The sequence below is a fragment of the Saccoglossus kowalevskii genome, chromosome 4 (genome assembly GCF_978046115.1).
Source record: "Saccoglossus kowalevskii chromosome 4, keSacKowa6.1, whole genome shotgun sequence".
NCBI lineage: Eukaryota > Metazoa > Hemichordata > Enteropneusta > Harrimaniidae > Saccoglossus > Saccoglossus kowalevskii.
The window spans coordinates 41,839,822-41,861,355 of NC_140644.1; positions in this window are offsets into that span (position 1 = coordinate 41,839,822).

Consider the following 21,534-nt stretch of genomic DNA (forward strand, 5'->3'; position numbering starts at 1 on the left):
CTTGTTATTGTATACACCCCAGTCTGCTCTGGATACACTGGTTCACTTGTTATTGTATACACCCCAGTCTGCTCTGGGTACACTGGTTCACTTGTTATTGTATACACCCCAGTCTGCTCTGGACACACTGGTTCACATGTTATTGTACACACCCCTGTCTGCTCTGGACACACTGGTTCACTTGTTATTGTATACACCCCAGTCTGTTCCGGGTACACTGGTTCACATGTCATTGTATACACCCAAGTCTTCTCTGGATACACTGGCTCACACGTCATTGTATACACCCCAGTCTGCTCTGGACACACTGGTTCACTTGTTATCGTATACACCCCAGTCTGCTCTGGGTACACTGGTTCACTTGTTATTGTATACACCCCAGTCTGCACTGGATACACTGGTTGACATGTCATTCCATGCACCCCAGTCTGCTCTGGGTACACTGGTTCACTTGTTATTGTATACACCCCAGTCTGCTCTGGATACACTGGCTCACTTGTTATTGTATACACCCCAGTCTGCTCTGGATACACTGGTTCACTTGTTATTGTATACACCCCAGTCTGCTCTGGGTACTCCCCAGTCTGCTCTGGATACACTGGCTCACATGTCATTGTATACACCCCAGTCTGCTCTGGGTTCACTTGTTATTGTATACACCCCAGTCTGCACTGGATACACTGGTTGACATGTCATTCTATGCATCCAAGTCTGCTCTGGATACACTGGTTGACATGTCATTCCATGCATCCCAGACTGCTCTGGATACACTGGTTCACTTGTCATTGTATACACCCCAGTCTGCTCTGGATACACTGGTTGACATGTCATTCCATGCATCCCAGTCTGCTCTAGATACACTGGTCCACATGTTATTGTATACACCCCAGTCTGCTCTGGATACACTGGTTCACATGTCATTGTATACACCCCAGTCTGCTCTGGTTACACTGGTTCACTTGTTATTGTATACACCCCAGTCTGCACTGGATACACTGGTTCACTTGTTATTGTATACACCCCAGTCTGCTCTTGGTACACTGGTTCACTTGTTATTGTATACACCCCAGTCTGCTCTGGATACACTGGTTCACTTGTTATTGTATACACCCCAGTCTGCTCTGGATACACTGGTTCACTTGTTATTGTATACACCCCAGTCTGCTCTGGGTACACTGGTTCACTTGTTATTGTATACACCCCAGTCTGCTCTGGACACACTGGTTCACATGTTATTGTACACACCCCTGTCTGCTCTGGACACACTGGTTCACTTGTTATTGTATACACCCCAGTCTGCTCTGGGTACACTGGTTCACATGTCATTGTATACACCCAAGTCTTCTCTGGATACACTGGCTCACACGTCATTGTATACACCCCAGCCTGCTCTGCACACACTGGTTCACTTGTTATTGTATACACCCCAGTCTGCTCTGGGTACACTGGTTCACTTGTTATTGTATACACCCCAGTCTGCACTGGATACACTGGTTGACATGTCATTCCATGCATCCCAGTCTGCTCTGGATACACTGGTTCACTTGTTATTGTATACACCCCAGTCTGCTCTGGATACACTGGTTCACATGTCATTGTATACACCCCAGTCTGCTCTGGGTACACTGGTTCACTTGTTATTGTATACACCCAAGCCTGTTCTGGATACACTGGCTCACATCTCATTGTATACACCCGAGTCAGCTCTGGATACACTGGTTGAAATGTCATTCTATGCACCCCAGTCTGCTCTAGATACACTGGTCCACATGTTATTGTATACATCCCAGTCTACTCTGGATACACTGGTTCACATGTCATTGTATACACCCCAGTCTGCTCTGGTTACACTGGTTCACTTGTTATTGTATACACCCCAGTCTGCACTGGATACACTGGTTCACTTGTTATTGTATACACCCCAGTCTGCTCTTGGTACACTGGTTCACTTGTTATTGTATACACCCCAGTCTGCTCTGGATACACTGGTTCACTTGTTATTGTATACACCCCAGCCTGCTCTGGGTACACTGGTTCACTTGTTATTGTATACACCCCAGTCTGCTCTGGACACACTGGTTCACATGTTATTGTACACACCCCTGTCTGCTCTGGACACACTGGTTCACTTGTTATTGTATACACCCCAGTCTGCTCTGGGTACACTGGTTCACATGTCATTGTATACACCCAAGTCTTCTCTGGATACACTGGCTCACACGTCATTGTATACACCCCAGTCTGCTCTGGACACACTGGTTCACATGTTAATGTATACACCCAAGTCTGCTCTGGGTACACTTGTTCACATGTTATAGTGTGCACCCAAGCCTGCTCTGGATACACTGGTTCACATGTCATTGTATACACCAAAGTCTGCTATGGATACACTGGCTCACATGTCATTGTATACACCCGAGTCTGCTCTGGATACACTGGTCCACATGTCATTGTATACACCCAAGTCTGCTGTGGATACACTGGCTCACATGTCATTGTATACACCAAAGTCTGCTCTGGATACACTGGCTCACATGTCATTGTATACACCCGAGTCTGCTCTGGATACACTGGTTAAAATGTCATTCTATGCACCCCAGTCTGCTGTGGATACACTGGCTCACATGTCATCGTATACACCCAAGTCTGCTCTGGGTACAGCGGTTCACATGTTATTGTATACACCAAAGTCGGCTCTGGATACACTGGTTCATATGTTATTGTATACACCCCTGTCTGCTCTGGACACACTGTTTGACATGTCATTCTATGCACCCCAGTCTGCTCTGGGTACTCTGGTTCACATGTCATTGTATACACATCAGTCTGCTCTGGATACACTGGTTCACATGTCATTGTATACACCCCAGTCTGCTCTGGTTACACTGGTTCACTTGTTATTGTATACACCCCAGTCTGCACTGGATACACTGGTTCACTTGTTATTGTATACACCCCAGTCTGCTCTTGGTACACTGGTTCACTTGTTATTGTATACACCCCTGTCTGCTCTGGATACACTGGTTCACTTGTTATTGTATACACCCCAGTCTGCTCTGGATACACTGGTTCACTTGTTATTGTATACACCCCAGTCTGCTCTGGGTACACTGGTTCACTTGTTATTGTATACACCCCAGTCTGCTCTGGACACACTGGTAAACATGTTATTGTACACAAGCCTGTCTGTTCTGGACACATTGGTTCACTCGTTATTGTATACACCCCAGTCTGTTCTGGGTACACTGGTTCACATGTCATTGTATACACCCAAGTCTTCTCTGGATACACTGGCTCACACGTCATTGTATACACCCCAGTCTGCTCTGGACACACTGGTTCACTTGTTATTGTATACACCCCAGTCTGCTCTGGGTACACTGGTTCACTTGTTATTGTATACACCCCAGTCTGCACTGGATACACTGGTTGACATGTCATTCCATGCATCCCAGTCTGCTCTGGATACACTGGTTCACTTGTTATTGTATACACCCCAGTCTGCTCTGGATACACTGGTTCACATGTCATTGTATACACCCCAGTCTGCTCTGGGTACACTGGTTCACTTGTTATTGTATACACCCCAGTCTGCTCTGGATACACTGGCTCACTTGTTATTGTAAACACCCCAGTCTGCTCTGGATACACTGGTTCACTTGTTATTGTATACACCCCAGTCTGCTCTGGGTACACCCCAGTCTGCTCTGGATACACTGGCTCACATGTCATTGTATACACCCCAGTCTGCTCTGGGTTCACTTGTTATTGTATACACCCCAGTCTGCACTGGATACACTGGTTGACATGTCATTCCATGCATCCCAGACTGCTCTGGATACACTGGTTCACTTGTCATTGTATACACCCCAGTCTGCTCTGGATACACTAGTTGACATGTCATTCCATGCATCCCAGTCTGCTCTAGATACACTGGTTCACATGTTATTGTATACACCCCAGTCTGCTCTGGATACACTGGTTCACATGTCATTGTATACACCCCAGTCTGCTCTGGTTACACTGGTTCTCTTGTTATTGTATACACCCCAGTCTGCACTGGATACACTGGTTCACTTGTTATTGTATACACCCCAGTCTGCTCTTGGTACACTGGTTCACTTGTTATTGTATACACCCCAGTCTGCTCTGGATACACTGGTTCACTTGTTATTGTATACACCCCAGTCTGCTCTGGATACACTGGTTCACTTGTTATTGTATACACCCCAGTCTGCTCTGGGTACACTGGTTCACTTGTTATTGTATACACCCCAGTCTGCTCTGGACACACTGGTTCACATGTTATTGTACACACCCCTGTCTGCTCTGGACACACTGGTTCACTTGTTATTGTATACACCCCAGTCTGCTCTGGGTACACTGGTTCACATGTCATTGTATACACCCAAGTCTTCTCTGGATACACTGGCTCACACGTCATTGTATACACCCCAGCTTGCTCTGGACACACTGGTTCACTTGTTATTGTATACACCCCAGTCTGCTCTGGGTACACTGGTTCACTTGTTATTGTATACACCCCAGTCTGCACTGGATACACTGGTTGACATGTCATTCCATGCATCCCAGTCTGCTCTGGATACACTGGTTCACTTGTTATTGTATACACCCCAGTCTGCTCTGGATACACTGGTTCACATGTCATTGTATACACCCCAGTCTGCTCTGGGTACACTGGTTCACTTGTTATTGTATACACCCAAGCCTGCTCTGGATACACTGGCTCACATCTCATTGTATACACCCGAGTCAGCTCTGGATACACTGGTTGAAATGTCATTCTATGCACCCCAGTCTGCTCTAGATACACTGGTCCACATGTTATTGTATACACCCCAGTCTACTCTGGATACACTGGTTCACATGTCATTGTATACACCCCAGTCTGCTCTGGTTACACTGGTTCACTTGTTATTGTATACACCCCAGTCTGCACTGGATACACTGGTTCACTTGTTATTGTATACACCCCAGTCTGCTCTTGGTACACTGGTTCACTTGTTATTGTATACACCCCAGTCTGCTCTGGATACACTGGTTTACTTGTTATTGTATACACCCCAGTCTGCTCTGGGTACACTGGTTCACTTGTTATTGTATACACCCCAGTCTGCTCTGGACACACTGGTTCACATGTTATTGTACACACCCCTGTCTGCTCTGGACACACTGGTTCACTTGTTATTGTATACACCCCAGTCTGCTCTGGGTACACTGGTTCACATGTCATTGTATACACCCAAGTCTTCTCTGGATACACTGGCTCACACGTCATTGTATACACCCCAGTCTGCTCTGGACACACTGGTTCACTTGTTATTGTATACACCCCAGTCTGCACTGGATACACTGGTTGACATGTCATTTTATGCATCCCAGTCTGCTCTGGATACACTGGTTCACTTGTTATTGTATACACCCCAGTCTGCTCTGGATACACTGGTTCACATGTTATTGTATACACCCAAGTCTGCTCTGGGTACACTGGTTCACTTGTTATTGTATACATCCCAGTCTGCTCTGGATACACTGGCTCACACGTCATTGTATACACCCCAGTCTGCTCTGGATACACTGGTTCACATGTTATTGTATACACCCAAGTCTGCTCTGGGTACACTGGTTCACTTGTTATTGTATACATCCCAGTCTGCTCCGGATACACTGGCTCACACGTCATTGTATACACCCCAATCTGCTCTGGTTCACTTGTCATTGTATACACCCCAGTCTGCTCTGGACACACTGGTTCACTTGTTATTGTATACACCCCAGTCTGCTCTGGATACACTGGCTCACATGTCACCGTATACACCCCAGTCTGCTCTGGGTACACTGGTTCACTTGTTATTGTATACACCCCAGTCTGCACTGGATACACTGGTTGACATGTCATTCTATGCATCCCAGTCTGCTCTGGATACACTGGTTCACTTGTTATTGTACACCCCAGTCTGCTCTGGATACACTGGTTCACTTGTTATTGTATACATCCCAGTCTGCTCTGGGTACACTGGTTGACATGTCATTCTATGCATCCCAGTCTGCTCTGGGTACACTGGCTCACATGTCATTGTACACACCCCAGTCTGCTCTGAGGACACTGGTTCACTTGTTATTGTATATACGCCAGTCTGCTCTGGGTACACTGGTTCACTTGTTATTGTATACACCCCAGTCTGCTCTGGATACACTGGTTCACATGTTATTGTACACACCCCTGTCTGCTCTGGACACACTGGTTCACTTGTTATTGTATACACCCCTGTCTGCTCTGGACACACTGGTTCACTTGTTATTGTATACACCCCAGTCTGCACTGGATACACTGGTTCACTTGTTATTGTATACACCCCAGTCTGCTCTTGGTACACTGGTTCACTTGTTATTGTATACACCCCAGTCTGCTCTGGGTACACCCCAGTCTGCTCTGGATACACTGGCTCACATGTCATTGTATACACCCCAGTCTGCTCTGGGTTCACTTGTTATTGTATACACCCCAGTCTGCACTGGATACACTGGTTAACATGTCATTCTATGCATCCAAGTCTGCTCTGGATACACTGGTTGACATGTCATTCCATGCATCCCAGACTGCTCTGGATACACTGGTTCACTTGTCATTGTATACACCCCAGTCTGCTCTGGATACACTGGTTGACATGTCATTCCATGCATCTCAGTCTGCTCTAGATACACTGGTCCACATGTTATTGTATACACCCCAGTCTGCTCTGGATACACTGGTTCACATGTCATTGTATACACCCCAGTCTGCTCTGGTTACACTGGTTCTCTTGTTATTGTATACACCCCAGTCTGCACTGGATACACTGGTTCACTTGTTATTGTATACACCCCAGTCTGCTCTTGGTACACTGGTTCACTTGTTATTGTATACACCCCAGTCTGCTCTGGATACACTGGTTCACTTGTTATTGTATACACCCCAGTCTGCTCTGGATACACTGGTTCACTTGTTATTGTATACACCCCAGTCTGCTCTGGGTACACTGGTTCACTTGTTATTGTATACACCCCAGTCTGCTCTGGACACACTGGTTCACATGTTATTGTACACACCCCTGTCTGCTCTGGACACACTGGTTCACTTGTTATTGTATACACCCCAGTCTGCTCTGGGTACACTGGTTCACATGTCATTGTATACACCCAAGTCTTCTCTGGATACACTGGCTCACACGTCATTGTATACACCCCAGCCTGCTCTGGACACACTGGTTCACTTGTTATTGTATACACCCCAGTCTGCTCTGGATACACTGGTTCACTTGTTATTGTATACACCCCAGTCTGCACTGGATACACTGGTTCACTTGTTATTGTATACACCCCAGTCTGCTCTGGGTACACTGGTTCACTTGTTATTGTATACACCCCAGTCTGCACTGGATACACTGGTTGACATGTCATTCCATGCATCCCAGTCTGCTCTGGATACACTGGTTCACTTGTTATTGTATACACCCCAGTCTGCTCTGGATACACTGGTTCACATGTCATTGTATACACCCCAGTCTGCTCTGGGTACACTGGTTCACTTGTTATTGTATACACCCAAGCCTGCTCTGGATACACTGGCTCACATCTCATTGTATACACCCGAGTCAGCTCTGGATACACTGGTTGAAATGTCATTCTATGCACCCCAGTCTGCTCTAGATACACTGGTCCACATGTTATTGTATACACCCCAGTCTACTCTGGCTACACTGGTTCACATGTCATTGTATACACCCCAGTCTGCTCTGGTTACACTGGTTCACTTGTTATTGTATACACCCCAGTCTGCACTGGATACACTGGTTCACTTGTTATTGTATACACCCCAGTCTGCTCTTGGTACACTGGTTCACTTGTTATTGTATACACCCCAGTCTGCTCTGGATACACTGGTTTACTTGTTATTGTATACACCCCAGTCTGCTCTGGGTACACTGGTTCACTTGTTATTGTATACACCCCAGTCTGCTCTGGACACACTGGTTCACATGTTATTGTACACACCCCTGTCTGCTCTGTACACACTGGTTCACTTGTTATTGTATACACCCCAGTCTGCTCTGGGTACACTGGTTCACATGTCATTGTATACACCCAAGTCTTCTCTGGATACACTGGCTCACACGTCATTGTATACACCCCAGTCTGCTCTGGACACACTGGTTCACTTGTTATTGTATACACCCCAGTCTGCACTGGATACACTGGTTGACATGTCATTCTATGCATCCCAGTCTGCTCTGGATACACTGGTTCACTTGTTATTGTATACACCCCAGTCTGCTCTGGATACACTGGTTCACATGTTATTGTACACACCCCTGTCTGCTCTGGACACACTGGTTCACATGTTATTGTATACACCCCTGTCTGCTCTGGATACACTGGTTGACATAACATTGTATTCACCCAAGTCTGCTCTCGATACACTGGCTCACAAGTCATTGTATACTCCCGCGTTTGGTCTGGATACACTGGGTCACATGTCATTGCATACACCCCTGTCTGCTCTGGACACACTGGTTCACATGTTATTGTATACACCCAAGTCTGCTCTGGGTACACTGGTTCACATGTTATTGTATACACCCAAGTCTGCTCTGGGTACACTGGTTCACATGTTATAGTGTGCACCCAAGCCTGCTCTAGATACACTGGCTCACATGTCATTGTATACACCAAAGTCTGCTATGGATACACTGGCTCACATGTCATTGTATACACCCGAGTCTGCTCTGGATACACTGGTCCACATGTCATTGTATACACCCAAGTCTGCTGTGGATACACTGGCTCACATGTCATTGTATACACCAAAGTCTGCTCTGGATACACTGGCTCACATGTCATTGTATACACCCGAGTCTGCTCTGGATACACTGGTTGAAATGTCATTCTATGCACCCCAGTCTGCTGTGGATACACTGGCTCACATGTCATCGTATACACCCAAGTCTGCTCTGGGTACAGCGGTTCACATGTTATTGTATACACCAAAGTCGGCTCTGGATACACTGGTTCATATGTTATTGTATACACCCCTGTCTGCTCTGGACACACTGCTTGACATGTCATTCTATGCACCCCAGTCTGCTCTGGGTACTCTGGTTCACATGTCATTGTATACACATCAGTCTGCTCTGGATACACTAGTTCACATGTCATTGTATACACCCCAGTCTGCTCTGGTTACACTGGTTCACTTGTTATTGTATACACCCCAGTCTGCACTGGATACACTGGTTCACTTGTTATTGTATACACCCCAGTCTGCTCTTGGTACACTGGTTCACTTGTTATTGTATACACCCCTGTCTGCTCTGGATACACTGGTTCACTTGTTATTGTATACACCCCAGTCTGCTCTGGATACACTGGTTCACTTGTTATTGTATACACCCCAGTCTGCTCTGGATACACTGGTTCACATGTTATTGTACACACCCCTGTCTGCTCTGGACACACTGGTTCACATGTTATTGTATACACCCCTGTCTGCTCTGGATACACTGGTTGACATAACATTGTATTCACCCAAGTCTGCTCTCGATACACTGGCTCACAAGTCATTGTATACTCCCGCGTTTGGTCTGGATACACTGGGTCACATGTCATTGAATACACCCCTGTCTGCTCTGGACACACTGGTTCACATGTTATTGTATACACCCAAGTCTGCTCTGGGTACACTGGTTCACATGTTATTGTATACACCCAAGTCTGCTCTGGGTACACTGGTTCACATGTTATAGTGTGCACCCAAGCCTGCTCTAGATACACTGGCTCACATGTCATTGTATACACCAAAGTCTGCTATGGATACACTGGCTCACATGTCATTGTATACACCCGAGTCTGCTCTGGATACACTGGTCCACATGTCATTGTATACACCCAAGTCTGCTGTGGATACACTGGCTCACATGTCATTGTATACACCAAAGTCTGCTCTGGATACACTGGCTCACATGTCATTGTATACACCCGAGTCTGCTCTGGATACACTGGTTGAAATGTCATTCTATGCACCCCAGTCTGCTGTGGATACACTGGCTCACATGTCATCGTATACACCCAAGTCTGCTCTGGGTACAGCGGTTCACATGTTATTGTATACACCAAAGTCGGCTCTGGATACACTGGTTCATATGTTATTGTATACACCCCTGTCTGCTCTGGACACACTGCTTGACATGTCATTCTATGCACCCCAGTCTGCTCTGGGTACTCTGGTTCACATGTCATTGTATACACATCAGTCTGCTCTGGATACACTGGTTCACATGTCATTGTATACACCCCAGTCTGCTCTGGTTACACTGGTTCACTTGTTATTGTATACACCCCAGTCTGCACTGGATACACTGGTTCACTTGTTATTGTATACACCCCAGTCTGCTCTTGGTACACTGGTTCACTTGTTATTGTATACACCCCTGTCTGCTCTGGATACACTGGTTCACTTGTTATTGTATACACCCCAGTCTGCTCTGGATACACTGGTTCACTTGTTATTGTATACACCCCAGTCTGCTCTGGGTACACTGGTTCACTTGTTATTGTATACACCCCAGTCTGCTCTGGACACACTGGTTCACATGTTATTGTACACACCCCTGTCTGCTCTGGACACACTGGTTCACTTGTTATTGTATACACCCCAGTCTGTTCCGGGTACACTGGTTCACATGTCATTGTATACACCCAAGTCTTCTCTGGATACACTGGCTCACACGTCATTGTATACACCCCAGTCTGCTCTGGACACACTGGTTCACTTGTTATCGTATACACCCCAGTCTGCTCTGGGTACACTGGTTCACTTGTTATTGTATACACCCCAGTCTGCACTGGATACACTGGTTGACATGTCATTCCATGCATCCCAGTCTGCTCTGGATACACTGGTTCACTTGTTATTGTATACACCCCAGTCTGCTCTGGATACACTGGTTCACATGTCATTGTATACACCCCAGTCTGCTCTGGGTACACTGGTTCACTTGTTATTGTATACACCCCAGTCTGCTCTGGATACACTGGTTCAGTTGTTATTGTATACATCCCAGTCTGCTCTGGGTACACTGGTTGACATGTCATTCTATGCATCCCAGTCTGCTCTGGGTACACTGGCTCACATGTCATTGTACACACCCCAGTCTGCTCTGAGGACACTGGTTCACTTGTTATTGTATATACCCAAGTCTGCTGTGGATACACTGGTTCACTTGTTATTGTATACACCCCAGTCTGCTCTGGGTACACTGGTTCACTTGTTATTGTATACACCCCAGTCTGCTCTGGATACACTGGTTCACATGTTATTGTACACACCCCTGTCTGCTCTGGACACACTGGTTCACTTGTTATTGTATACACCCCTGTCTGCTCTGGACACACTGGTTCACTTGTTATTGTATACACCCCAGTCTGCTCTGGGTACACTGGCTCACAAGTCATTGTATACACCCAAGTCTGCTCTGGGTACACTGGTTCACATGTCATTGTATACACCCAAGTCTTCTCTGGATACACTGGCTCACATGTTATAGTGTACACATCAGTCTGCTCTGGATACACTGGTTCACATATTATTGTATACACCAAAGTCTGCTCTGGACACACTGGTTCACATGTCATTGTATACACCCAAGTCTTCTCTGGATACACTGGCTCACTTGTTATAGTGTACACATCAGTCTGCTCTGGATACACTGGTTCACATGTTATTGTATACACCCAAGTCTGCTCTGGGTACACTGGTTCACTTGTTATTGTATACATCCCAGTCTGCTCTGGATACACTGGCTCACACGTCATTGTATACACCCCAATCTGCTCTGGTTCACTTGTCATTGTATACACCCCAGTCTGCTCTGGACACACTGGTTCACTTGTTATTGTATACACCCCAGTCTGCACTGGATACACTGGTTGACATGTCATTCTATGCATCCCAGTCTGCTCTGGATACACTGGTTCACTTGTTATTGTATACACCCCAGTCTGCTCTGGATACACTGGTTCACTTGTTATTGTATACATCCCAGTCTGCTCTGGGTACACTGGTTGACATGTCATTCTATGCATCCCAGTCTGCTCTGGGTACACTGGCTCACATGTCATTGTACACACCCCAGTCTGCTCTGAGGACACTGGTTCACTTGTTATTGTATATACCCAAGTCTGCTGTGGATACACTGGTTCACTTGTTATTGTATACACCCCAGTCTGCTCTGGGTACACTGGTTCACTTGTTATTGTATACACCCCAGACTGCTCTGGATACACTGGTTCACATGTTATTGTACACACCCCTGTCTGCTCTGGACACACTGGTTCACTTGTTATTGTATACACCCCTGTCTGCTCTGGACACACTGGTTCACTTGTTATTGTATACACCCCAGTCTGCTCTGGGTACACTGGCTCACAAGTCATTGTATACACCCAAGTCTGCTCTGGGTACACTGGTTCACATGTCATTGTATACACCCAAGTCTTCTCTGGATACACTGGCTCACATGTTATAGTGTACACATCAGTCTGCTCTGGATACACTGGTTCACATGTTATTGTATACACCAAAGTCTGCTCTGGACACACTGGTTCACATGTCATTGTATACACCCAAGTCTTCTCTGGATACACTGGCTCACATGTTATAGTGTACACATCAGTCTGCTCTGGATACACTGGTTCACATGTTATTGTACACACCCCTGTCTGCTCTGGACACACTGGTTCACATGTTATTGTATACACCCCTGTCTGCTCTGGATACACTGGTTGACATAACATTGTATTCACCCAAGTCTGCTCTCGATACACTGGCTCACAAGTCATTGTATACTCCCGCGTTTGGTCTGGATACACTGGGTCACATGTCATTGAATACACCCCTGTCTGCTCTGGACACACTGGTTCACATGTTATTGTATACACCCAAGTCTGCTCTGGGTACACTGGTTCACATGTTATTGTATACACCCAAGTCTGCTCTGGGTACACTGGTTCACATGTTATAGTGTGCACCCAAGCCTGCTCTAGATACACTGGCTCACATGTCATTGTATACACCAAAGTCTGCTATGGATACACTGGCTCACATGTCATTGTATACACCCGAGTCTGCTCTGGATACACTGGTCCACATGTCATTGTATACACCCAAGTCTGCTGTGGATACACTGGCTCACATGTCATTGTATACACCAAAGTCTGCTCTGGATACACTGGCTCACATGTCATTGTATACACCCGAGTCTGCTCTGGATACACTGGTTGAAATGTCATTCTATGCACCCCAGTCTGCTGTGGATACACTGGCTCACATGTCATCGTATACACCCAAGTCTGCTCTGGGTACAGCGGTTCACATGTTATTGTATACACCAAAGTCGGCTCTGGATACACTGGTTCATATGTTATTGTATACACCCCTGTCTGCTCTGGACACACTGCTTGACATGTCATTCTATGCACCCCAGTCTGCTCTGGGTACTCTGGTTCACATGTCATTGTATACACATCAGTCTGCTCTGGATACACTGGTTCACTTGTTATTGTATACACCCCAGTCTGCTCTTGGTACACTGGTTCACTTGTTATTGTATACACCCCTGTCTGCTCTGGATACACTGGTTCACTTGTTATTGTATACACCCCAGTCTGCTCTGGATACACTGGTTCACTTGTTATTGTATACACCCCAGTCTGCTCTGGGTACACTGGTTCACTTGTTATTGTATACACCCCAGTCTGCTCTGGACACACTGGTTCACATGTTATTGTACACACCCCTGTCTGCTCTGGACACACTGGTTCACTTGTTATTGTATACACCCCAGTCTGTTCCGGGTACACTGGTTCACATGTCATTGTATACACCCAAGTCTTCTCTGGATACACTGGCTCACACGTCATTGTATACACCCCAGTCTGCTCTGGACACACTGGTTCACTTGTTATCGTATACACCCCAGTCTGCTCTGGGTACACTGGTTCACTTGTTATTGTATACACCCCAGTCTGCACTGGATACACTGGTTGACATGTCATTCCATGCACCCCAGTCTGCTCTGGGTACACTGGTTCACTTGTTATTGTATACACCCCAGTCTGCTCTGGATACACTGGCTCACTTGTTATTGTATACACCCCAGTCTGCTCTGGATACACTGGTTCACTTGTTATTGTATACACCCCAGTCTGCTCTGGGTACTCCCCAGTCTGCTCTGGATACACTGGCTCACATGTCATTGTATACACCCCAGTCTGCTCTGGGTTCACTTGTTATTGTATACACCCCAGTCTGCACTGGATACACTGGTTGACATGTCATTCTATGCATCCAAGTCTGCTCTGGATACACTGGTTGACATGTCATTCCATGCATCCCAGACTGCTCTGGATACACTGGTTCACTTGTCATTGTATACACCCCAGTCTGCTCTGGATACACTGGTTGACATGTCATTCCATGCATCCCAGTCTGCTCTAGATACACTGGTCCACATGTTATTGTATACACCCCAGTCTGCTCTGGATACACTGGTTCACATGTCATTGTATACACCCCAGTCTGCTCTGGTTACACTGGTTCACTTGTTATTGTATACACCCCAGTCTGCACTGGATACACTGGTTCACTTGTTATTGTATACACCCCAGTCTGCTCTTGGTACACTGGTTCACTTGTTATTGTATACACCCCAGTCTGCTCTGGATACACTGGTTCACTTGTTATTGTATACACCCCAGTCTGCTCTGGATACACTGGTTCACTTGTTATTGTATACACCCCAGTCTGCTCTGGGTACACTGGTTCACTTGTTATTGTATACACCCCAGTCTGCTCTGGACACACTGGTTCACATGTTATTGTACACACCCCTGTCTGCTCTGGACACACTGGTTCACTTGTTATTGTATACACCCCAGTCTGCTCTGGGTACACTGGTTCACATGTCATTGTATACACCCAAGTCTTCTCTGGATACACTGGCTCACACGTCATTGTATACACCCCAGCCTGCTCTGCACACACTGGTTCACTTGTTATTGTATACACCCCAGTCTGCTCTGGGTACACTGGTTCACTTGTTATTGTATACACCCCAGTCTGCACTGGATACACTGGTTGACATGTCATTCCATGCATCCCAGTCTGCTCTGGATACACTGGTTCACTTGTTATTGTATACACCCCAGTCTGCTCTGGATACACTGGTTCACATGTCATTGTATACACCCCAGTCTGCTCTGGGTACACTGGTTCACTTGTTATTGTATACACCCAAGCCTGTTCTGGATACACTGGCTCACATCTCATTGTATACACCCGAGTCAGCTCTTGGTACACTGGTTCACTTGTTATTGTATACACCCCAGTCTGCTCTGGATACACTGGTTCACTTGTTATTGTATACACCCCAGCCTGCTCTGGGTACACTGGTTCACTTGTTATTGTATACACCCCAGTCTGCTCTGGACACACTGGTTCACATGTTATTGTACACACCCCTGTCTGCTCTGGACACACTGGTTCACTTGTTATTGTATACACCCCAGTCTGCTCTGGGTACACTGGTTCACATGTCATTGTATACACCCAAGTCTTCTCTGGATACACTGGCTCACACGTCATTGTATACACCCCAGTCTGCTCTGGACACACTGGTTCACATGTTATTGTATACACCCAAGTCTGCTCTGGGTACACTTGTTCACATGTTATAGTGTGCACCCAAGCCTGCTCTGGATACACTGGTTCACATGTCATTGTATACACCAAAGTCTGCTATGGATACACTGGCTCACATGTCATTGTATACACCCGAGTCTGCTCTGGATACACTGGTCCACATGTCATTGTATACACCCAAGTCTGCTGTGGATACACTGGCTCACATGTCATTGTATACACCAAAGTCTGCTCTGGATACACTGGCTCACATGTCATTGTATACACCCGAGTCTGCTCTGGATACACTGGTTAAAATGTCATTCTATGCACCCCAGTCTGCTGTGGATACACTGGCTCACATGTCATCGTATACACCCAAGTCTGCTCTGGGTACAGCGGTTCACATGTTATTGTATACACCAAAGTCGGCTCTGGATACACTGGTTCATATGTTATTGTATACACCCCTGTCTGCTCTGGACACACTGTTTGACATGTCATTCTATGCACCCCAGTCTGCTCTGGGTACTCTGGTTCACATGTCATTGTATACACATCAGTCTGCTCTGGATACACTGGTTCACATGTCATTGTATACACCCCAGTCTGCTCTGGTTACACTGGTTCACTTGTTATTGTATACACCCCAGTCTGCACTGGATACACTGGTTCACTTGTTATTGTATACACCCCAGTCTGCTCTTGGTACACTGGTTCACTTGTTATTGTATACACCCCTGTCTGCTCTGGATACACTGGTTCACTTGTTATTGTATACACCCCAGTCTGCTCTGGATACACTGGTTCACTTGTTATTGTATACACCCCAGTCTGCTCTGGGTACACTGGTTCACTTGTTATTGTATACACCCCAGTCTGCTCTGGACACACTGGTAAACATGTTATTGTACACAAGCCTGTCTGTTCTGGACACATTGGTTCACTCGTTATTGTATACACCCCAGTCTGTTCTGGGTACACTGGTTCACATGTCATTGTATACACCCAAGTCTTCTCTGGATACACTGGCTCACACGTCATTGTATACACCCCAGTCTGCTCTGGACACACTGGTTCACTTGTTATTGTATACACCCCAGTCTGCTCTGGGTACACTGGTTCACTTGTTATTGTATACACCCCAGTCTGCACTGGATACACTGGTTGACATGTCATTCCATGCATCCCAGTCTGCTCTGGATACACTGGTTCACTTGTTATTGTATACACCCCAGTCTGCTCTGGATACACTGGTTCACATGTCATTGTATACACCCCAGTCTGCTCTGGGTACACTGGTTCACTTGTTATTGTATACACCCCAGTCTGCTCTGGATACACTGGCTCACTTGTTATTGTAAACACCCCAGTCTGCTCTGGATACACTGGTTCACTTGTTATTGTATACACCCCAGTCTGCTCTGGGTACACCCCAGTCTGCTCTGGATACACTGGCTCACATGTCATTGTATACACCCCAGTCTGCTCTGGGTTCACTTGTTATTGTATACACCCCAGTCTGCACTGGATACACTGGTTGACATGTCATTCCATGCATCCCAGACTGCTCTGGATACACTGGTTCACTTGTCATTGTATACACCCCAGTCTGCTCTGGATACACTAGTTGACATGTCATTCCATGCATCCCAGTCTGCTCTAGATACACTGGTTCACATGTTATTGTATACACCCCAGTCTGCTCTGGATACACTGGTTCACATGTCATTGTATACACCCCAGTCTGCTCTGGTTACACTGGTTCTCTTGTTATTGTATACACCCCAGTCTGCACTGGATACACTGGTTCACTTGTTATTGTATACACCCCAGTCTGCTCTTGGTACACTGGTTCACTTGTTATTGTATACACCCCAGTCTGCTCTGGATACACTGGTTCACTTGTTATTGTATACACCCCAGTCTGCTCTGGATACACTGGTTCACTTGTTATTGTATACACCCCAGTCTGCTCTGGGTACACTGGTTCACTTGTTATTGTATACACCCCAGTCTGCTCTGGACACACTGGTTCACATGTTATTGTACACACCCCTGTCTGCTCTGGACACACTGGTTCACTTGTTATTGTATACACCCCAGTCTGCTCTGGGTACACTGGTTCACATGTCATTGTATACACCCAAGTCTTCTCTGGATACACTGGCTCACACGTCATTGTATACACCCCAGCTTGCTCTGGACACACTGGTTCACTTGTTATTGTATACACCCCAGTCTGCTCTGGGTACACTGGTTCACTTGTTATTGTATACACCCCAGTCTGCACTGGATACACTGGTTGACATGTCATTCCATGCATCCCAGTCTGCTCTGGATACACTGGTTCACTTGTTATTGTATACACCCCAGTCTGCTCTGGATACACTGGTTCACATGTCATTGTATACACCCCAGTCTGCTCTGGGTACACTGGTTCACTTGTTATTGTATACACCCAAGCCTGCTCTGGATACACTGGCTCACATCTCATTGTATACACCCGAGTCAGCTCTGGATACACTGGTTGAAATGTCATTCTATGCACCCCAGTCTGCTCTAGATACACTGGTCCACATGTTATTGTATACACCCCAGTCTACTCTGGATACACTGGTTCACATGTCATTGTATACACCCCAGTCTGCTCTGGTTACACTGGTTCACTTGTTATTGTATACACCCCAGTCTGCACTGGATACACTGGTTCACTTGTTATTGCATACACCCCAGTCTGCTCTTGGTACACTGGTTCACTTGTTATTGTATACACCCCAGTCTGCTCTGGATACACTGGTTTACTTGTTATTGTATACACCCCAGTCTGCTCTGGGTACACTGGTTCACTTGTTATTGTATACACCCCAGTCTGCTCTGGACACACTGGTTCACATGTTATTGTACACACCCCTGTCTGCTCTGGACACACTGGTTCACTTGTTATTGTATACACCCCAGTCTGCTCTGGGTACACTGGTTCACATGTCATTGTATACACCCAAGTCTTCTCTGGATACACTGGCTCACACGTCATTGTATACACCCCAGTCTGCTCTGGACACACTGGTTCACTTGTTATTGTATACACCCAAGCCTGCTCTGGATACACTGGCTCACATCTCATTGTATACACCCGAGTCAGCTCTGGATACACTGGTTGAAATGTCATTCTATGCACCCCAGTCTGCTCTAGATACACTGGTCCACATGTTATTGTATACACCCCAGTCTACTCTGGATACACTGGTTCACATGTCATTGTATACACCCCAGTCTGCTCTGGTTACACTGGTTCACTTGTTATTGTATACACCCCAGTCTGCACTGGATACACTGGTTCACTTGTTATTGCATACACCCCAGTCTGCTCTTGGTACACTGGTTCACTTGTTATTGTATACACCCCAGTCTGCTCTGGATACACTGGTTTACTTGTTATTGTATACACCCCAGTCTGCTCTGGGTACACTGGTTCACTTGTTATTGTATACACCCCAGTCTGCTCTGGACACACTGGTTCACATGTTATTGTACACACCCCTGTCTGCTCTGGACACACTGGTTCACTTGTTATTGTATACACCCCAGTCTGCTCTGGGTACACTGGTTCACATGTCATTGTATACACCCAAGTCTTCTCTGGATACACTGGCTCACACGTCATTGTATACACCCCAGTCTGCTCTGGACACACTGGTTCACTTGTTATTGTATACACCCCAGTCTGCACTGGATACACTGGTTGACATGTCATTTTATGCATCCCAGTCTGCTCTGGATACACTGGTTCACTTGTTATTGTATACACCCCAGTCTGCTCTGGATACACTGGTTCACATGTTATTGTATACATCCCAGTCTGCTCTGGATACACTGGCTCACACGTCATTGTATACACCCCAGTCTGCTCTGGATACACTGGTTCACATGTTATTGTATACACCCAAGTCTGCTCTGGGTACACTGGTTCACTTGTTATTGTATACATCCCAGTCTGCTCCGGATACACTGGCTCACACGTCATTGTATACACCCCAATCTGCTCTGGTTCACTTGTCATTGTATACACCCCAGTCTGCTCTGGACACACTGGTTCACTTGTTATTGTATACACCCCAGTCTGCTCTGGATACACTGGCTCACATGTCACCGTATACACCCCAGTCTGCTCTGGGTACACTGGTTCACTTGTTATTGTATACACCCCAGTCTGCACTGGATACACTGGTTGACATGTCATTCTATGCATCCCAGTCTGCTCTGGATACACTGGTTCACTTGTTATTGTACACCCCAGTCTGCTCTGGATACACTGGTTCACTTGTTATTGTATACATCCCAGTCTGCTCTGGGTACACTGGTTGACATGTCATTCTATGCATCCCAGTCTGCTCTGGGTACACTGGCTCACATGTCATTGTACACACCCCAGTCTGCTCTGAGGACACTGGTTCACTTGTTATTGTATATACGCCAGTCTGCTCTGGGTACACTGGTTCACTTGTTATTGTATACACCCCAGTCTGCTCTGGATACACTGGTTCACATGTTATTGTACACACCCCTGTCTGCTCTGGACACACTGGTTCACTTGTTATTGTATACACCCCTGTCTGCTCTGGACACACTGGTTCACTTGTTATTGTATACACCCCAGTCTGCACTGGATACACTGGTTCACTTGTTATTGTATACACCCCAGTCTGCTCTTGGTACACTGGTTCACTTGTTATTGTATACACCCCAGTCTGCTCTGGGTACACCCCAGTCTGCTCTGGATACACTGGCTCACATGTCATTGTATACACCCCAGTCTGCTCTGGGTTCACTTGTTATTGTATACACCCCAGTCTGCACTGGATACACTGGTTAACATGTCATTCTATGCATCCAAGTCTGCTCTGGATACACTGGTTGACATGTCATTCCATGCATCCCAGACTGCTCTGGATACACTGGTTCACTTGTCATTGTATACACCCCAGTCTGCTCTGGATACACTGGTTGACATGTCATTCCATGCATCCCAGTCTGCTCTAGATACACTGGTCCACATGTTATTGTATACACCCCAGTCTGCTCTGGATACACTGGTTCACATGTCATTGTATACACCCCAGTCTGCTCTGGTTACACTGGTTCTCTTGTTATTGTATACACCCCAGTCTGCACTGGATACACTGGTTCACTTGTTATTGTATACACCCCAGTCTGCTCTTGGTACACTGGTTCACTTGTTATTGTATACACCCCAGTCTGCTCTGGATACACTGGTTCACTTGTTATTGTATACACCCCAGTCTGCTCTGGATACACTGGTTCACTTGTTATTGTATACACCCCAGTCTGCTCTGGGTACACTGGTTCACTTGTTATTGTATACACCCCAGTCTGCTCTGGACACACTGGTTCACATGTTATTGTACACACCCCTGTCTGCTCTGGACACACTGGTTCACTTGTTATTGTATACACCCCAGTCTGCTCTGGGTACACTGGTTCACATGTCATTGTATACACCCAAGTCTTCTCTGGATACACTGGCTCACACGTCATTGTATACACCCCAGCCTGCTCTGGACACACTGGTTCACTTGTTATTGTATACACCCCAGTCTGCTCTGGATACACTGGTTCACTTGTTATTGTATACACCCCAGTCTGCACTGGATACACTGGTTCACTTGTTATTGTATACACCCCAGTCTGCTCTGGGTACACTGGTTCACTTGTTATTGTATACACCCCAGTCTGCACTGGATACACTGGTTGACATGTCATTCCATGCATCCCAG